The sequence below is a fragment of the Loxodonta africana genome, chromosome 6 (genome assembly GCF_030014295.1).
Source record: "Loxodonta africana isolate mLoxAfr1 chromosome 6, mLoxAfr1.hap2, whole genome shotgun sequence".
In the NCBI taxonomy this organism is placed as follows: domain Eukaryota; kingdom Metazoa; phylum Chordata; class Mammalia; order Proboscidea; family Elephantidae; genus Loxodonta; species Loxodonta africana.
The window spans coordinates 92,241,724-92,247,351 of NC_087347.1; the positions used below are offsets into that span (position 1 = coordinate 92,241,724).

The window sequence follows — 5,628 nt, forward strand, 5'->3', positions numbered from 1 at the left end:
TGTTCTATTACTTACTCATCCCAGGCTCTGGTTTTGTTTTGTATCAGGGTTGAACCAATATGACTCCAGACAAGTGAGACAAAGTACTTTTACTACTTTTCAAACTCACACGTGTGTTAGCTGAGATGTGCAGAAGGAAGAAGTAGAAGTTTGTAAAAAGTTCACTTTGGATGAGAAGCAGGTATAGGCTAAATTTTTGTGATGGATAAGCATAGGAAAATGGCAGAGTTTTCAACATCATGTTAAAATAACCAGTATTTTAAAAATCCTTGGATTCTCATATAAAATGTGTTTCTCTTCCTTTTTTTTCTTCTTGAAGGTCACTCTAGTTCTTTGACTGTAAGACTACAGTATCTGCAACAAGATATGTGTTTTCTGTAATTGCTTTAAACAGGTAAACACCACTGCTCTAATCGATTAAACAGAAAAATTCGATCTAAACAGAAAAACTGTTTTTCCACAAGAACATGTAGCGTTTAACAAACAACATCCTTGAGGTTGTAAAGGAGTGGATAATTTAAAGTAGCTAATAGGAATGACAATGTTAGTTGTACTGCTCCAAATCTAATTGCCAATAAGAAAGTGTCTGTAGAATTACTACCTGAAATAAACTTTCCACATGGGCACTTAAACTAAACTGCAAACACAGCCAGTTCAATCATTGCTGACACTTTCAGCATCAACACTGATCATTGCCGCTCAATCAGTTGTGTCACGAGCAGCCATTGATTTCAAGATGGCTAAACTGATTGGATGAAATGGTCTATCTGGTTAGTGCCTATATGTATCGCCATACTTTGCTTACTGGGGGGAAGCTTAGTGAGTTTCAGAGATGTGACTACCGAACTGGTTTGACTATTTTAAATTGCATTGCAGTCTCCTGAGTAGAGAGATAGTCATTTCTTTTGAAAGGAAACTTCTTGAAAAATATAGTGGTTCTCAGTTTGAATTTTTTTGAGTAGCTTCTTTTTTTTTAAATAACTTTTAAAATTTCAGAACAGTTTTAAATTTACATAAAAATTATGAAGATAGTAGAGACAGTCCCCATATACCCCACATGCAATTCCCCCTATTACATTAGTATGGTACACTGTTACAATTAAGAAATCAATATTGATACATTATTATTAAGTGAAGTCCATACTTCAGGATTCCTTTTAGAGGTCATGCCTCCTTAGCTTATCTTGTTTGTAACAGTTTCTCAGACTTCCTTGGTGTTTGATGTCCTTGATGGTTTTGAGAAGCACCAGTCAGGTATTTGGTAGAAGGTCCCTCAATTGGGATTTGTCTGACTGGACTAGGGTTATGTGTTTTGGAGAAGACCATAGAGGTAAAGTGTCACTGTCAATATGACTTGTTGCTGTGTGTGTAAAACTTGATCACCTGGCTGAGGTAATGTTTTCATGTGTCTCCACTGTAAAGGTTCTCTTTTCCTCTTTCCATACTCTACTCTGGATGGGAGTCCAAGTGCAATGCACACTTGAGTAGGGAGATAAGCTCCACTTCTTTGAGAGTAGAGTATTTACATGAATAATTCAGAGTTATTTTGCATGGGAGATTTGTCTGTTCTCTCCCATTTATTTATTTATTTCATCATTGATTTACATCAATTTGATTTTTAGGTTATATAACCACAAAAAAAAAAACAGGTGGTAAATAATTACTAATTGATAATAAAATTGTGAATATGGAGGGCACTTTGCAAGATTGGTGATTGTTACAGAAATGTGAAACTTAATTACAACATTTATAATTTTGAATATTTTCTGGAATAATAGTCATTATGAAATAATATATAATAATAATATATCGATTCATATAATTTCCTTGTAATTAAAAATTGGATTTACTCATCAAGTTGTATTTTTTTTTTAAAGTTACCCCTCTCTTCATTGGTGTTATCCATGATATTTTTTTCAGTTCTTATGTGTTCTTTTTGGGTTTTGATAGCATCTAATTTTCTGTTAAGTTGTAATTTATGAAGTAACTTTATATGAAGTTTTTTTTTTTGTGAGATAACATTTGAAGACATAAAAGCCATTTAAATTTACAGTATTGTATCTTGAAATATTTGACAAAAGCCTAAATAAAAAATATCTTTGAACCAGAATAGAAAAAGGACATTTTTAAGAAACACTTCTTAATAAATTATCCTGTAATAATGTCTTAGAGCCAAAAGCTGATAATCATTAATAAACATTTCTTTTTCTTGCTATAAAAATAACTCATGCATATGAAAAAAAGTAACGATACAGAATTCAGCAAATAAAAAATAAAAAGCCTCCACGCCTCTTAGTCACATTCTCTGAGGTTATACCATTTTGTTTTTATATTATTCAGTTTCTAGCTCTTCTATGAATTTTCATCAAATTTTAAATAATATGTTTTAACTCCTAATTGTACCAAACAGTAAATTGTCTCAAATAGTAGGCAGGATTTATTGCTTCGCATTATAAAGTTTATAGAATCAAGCATACTTATACTACTTCCTCCCTCTTGCTTATGCAGATGTATAGTTTCCCTAATAGTTACATGTTCCCTGTAAGATAGTTACAAGTGTATTTCTGTAACTATTAACTTTAGTCTGTGTTTATTCCCCACAAGATTAACCACCTCATCTGTTCTATGCACTCCTAACTGTTGACTCTTTTCAGATATACAATTACTTTAGGCTTCAAGGTTATAACATTAATTTTTCACCTAAAAGTATAGGCAAACTTCTGATAACCTGGCCATTTTGTGAAGAGGCAAAGACTGAACTATTGGGGTCATGATGCTGACCTTGAGCAGCAGTTGGCTTCTTCACATAGAACCCGGGAGTAGGAGATTCAAAATCGAATCTTTTCTCCCTCCCTACTCCTGGTTATAATTGACTTGAAATATATGTTAGTGGAACTTTGCTCAAGTGAAATTTTTTTGATCTTCAACTACGTTTTTCAGCTGTGTGACAAGCCTTATCAAACACCATGGCCAGCGATGTTACCAGCATGACAGATCCTCACTCTGTAAGCTCCCATGTGTTTATTGGAAATCTCAACACTCTTGTGGACAAGAAGTCTGATGTGGAGGCAACCTTCTCAAAGTATAGCAAAATTATAGGTTGCTTTGTTCATAAGGTCTTTGCCTTCCTTCATTCATAAGGAAATGCCTGGGCTACTGTAGCAGGAGAAGTTGACAGAATGATTGCTGGCCAGATTTTAGATATTAATCTGGTTGCAGAGCCAAAAGTGAAATGAGGAAAAGCAGGTGTGAAATTATCTGCAGTAGAAAGGTAGGTCTCTTCTTTTGACTTGGACTATGACTTCCAAAGAAATTATTATGTCATTAAGTACAGCTACCCAGCACGTGTTCCTCCTCTTCCTCCTACTGTTTGGCTGTAGTATTCTGTAAATACTGGTGTGTATCAGAAAACACTAAACGAAGGGACCAAAATGGCTTCAATTCCAAGAGTGGACAGTGAAGATCTTCTCCCAAGTCTAGAAGACTGAAAATAGGTGACCTTTAGACCATTAAGAAGGAGTTGACCCAGTTAAAACAAAAAGTAGATTCTTTATTGGAAAGCCTGGAAAAAATGTAAAAAGAAGAAAGCAAACAAGGAGTAGAGATGAAGAATGATGCCAGGAGAGGAGCAGAGCAGCTATTTCCTTAAGAAAGATGGGACTAATGTAAAGATGGAGTCTGAGGGGGGTGCAGGTGACTCTGCTGAGAAGGGGATCATATTAGATGGTGACAATAATGAAGGTGGGAGATGAACAGCTGGAGTTGATCAAGGATGATGAAAAAGAGGCTGAGGGAGGAAAGGATGACAGAGAGTGCAAATGGCGAGGATGCCTCTCAAATACATGGTGAGGTTTAGAAATCTTATCACATTAGTTCTTTGCCTAGACATTTGTCTAAGATGAAATTTTTCACCAGATCCTCTCCCCTAGTATCTTCAGCATGTGCTTACTATTCTCCCCATCCTTGTCCTTCCCGTGTTCATTAATTCATATTGCTCTGCACCTCGTCCCCTTTTCACTTCCTTTGACACTCTGAGTAGTTATGCTAAATCTTACCTTGTAATTTTTGCTTTTAATTTAGATACCTCTTTGATATAACAACAAAAATGATGTATGGTTTTTATCAACTGTCTACAATACAGTCTCTTGTTATGCAGGAAGTACAGGTTTTTTTTTTTTTTTTTCTATTCATACATGAGTTCAGCAACTGCTTCTCTAATTGCAAAGGCAATCTCATTTAGTTGAGTAGCACCTGACCGCATCTTTGAGTTAGAGGTATATGTGTTATACCACACGTAAGAGTGCTATGTGGGGCTGTTTAACACAAATGTAACAATGCATTTTTTTTTTATTAACTTTTATTGAGCTTCAAGTGGACTTTTACAAATCAAGTCAGACTGTCACATATAAGTTTATATATACCTTACTCTGCACTCCCACTTGCTCTCCCCCTAATGAGTCAGCCCTTCTAGTCTCTCCTTTCGTGACAATTTTGGCAGCTTCCAACTCTCTCTATCCTCCCATCCCCCCTCCAGACAGGAGATGCCAACACAATCTCAAGTATCCACCTGATATAAATAGCTCACTCTTCATCAGCATCTCCTACCCACAGTCCAGTCCCTTTCATGTCTGATGAGTTGTCTTCGGGAATGGTTACTGTCCTGGGCCAAGAGAAGGTTTGGGGACCATGACCGCCGGGATTCCTCTAGTCTCAGTCAGACCATTAAGTATGGTCTTTTTGTGAGAATTTGGGGTCTGCATCCCACTGATCTCCTGCTTCCTCAGGGGTTCTCTGTTGTGCTCCCTGTCAGGGCAGTCATCGGTTGTGGCTGGGCACCAACTGCTTCTTCTGGTCTCGGGATGATATAGGTCTCTGGTTCATGTGGCCCTTTCTGTCTCTTGGGCTCATAGTTATCGTGTGACCTTGGTGTTCTTCATTCTCTTCGATCCAGGTGGGTTGAGACCAATTGATGCATCTTAGATGGCCACTTGTTAGCATTTAAGACCCCAGATGCCACATTTCAAAGTGGGATGCAGAATGTTTTCATAATAGAATTATTTTGCCAATTGACTTAGAAGTCCCTTTAAACCATGGTCCCCAAACCCCTGCCCTTGCTCCGCTGACCTTTGAAGCATTCAGTTTATCCCAGAAACTTCTTTGCTTTTGGTCCAGTCCAGTTGAGCTGACCTTCCATGTATTGAGTGTTGTCTTTCCCTTCACCTAAAGCAGTTCTTATCTACTAATTAATCAGTAAAAAACCCTCTTCCACCCTCCCTCCCTGCCCCCCTCGTAACCACAAAAGTATGTGTTCTTCTCAGTTTATACTATTTCTCAAGATCTTATACTAGCGGTCTTATACAATATTTGTCCTTTTGCCTCTGACTAATTTCACTCAGCATAATGCCTTCCAGGTTCCTCCATGTTATGAAATGTTTCACAGATTCGTCACTGTTCTTTACCGATGCGTAGTATTCCATTGTGTGAATATACCACAATTTATTTAACCATTCATCCGTAGATGGACACCTTGGTTGCTTCCAGCTTTTTGCTATTGTAAACAGAGCTGCAATAAACATGGGTGTGCATATATCTGTTTGTGTGAAGGCTCTTATTTCTCTAGGGTATATT

General features: G+C 37.0%; 1 pseudogene; it reads left to right on the forward strand.

The window, feature by feature from the left end:
• The first annotated feature begins 2,954 nt into the window (after positions 1-2,954).
• LOC100668039 (heterogeneous nuclear ribonucleoproteins C1/C2-like) lies at positions 2,955-4,385 on the forward strand (annotated as a pseudogene).
• The last annotated feature ends 1,243 nt before the right edge of the window (positions 4,386-5,628 follow it).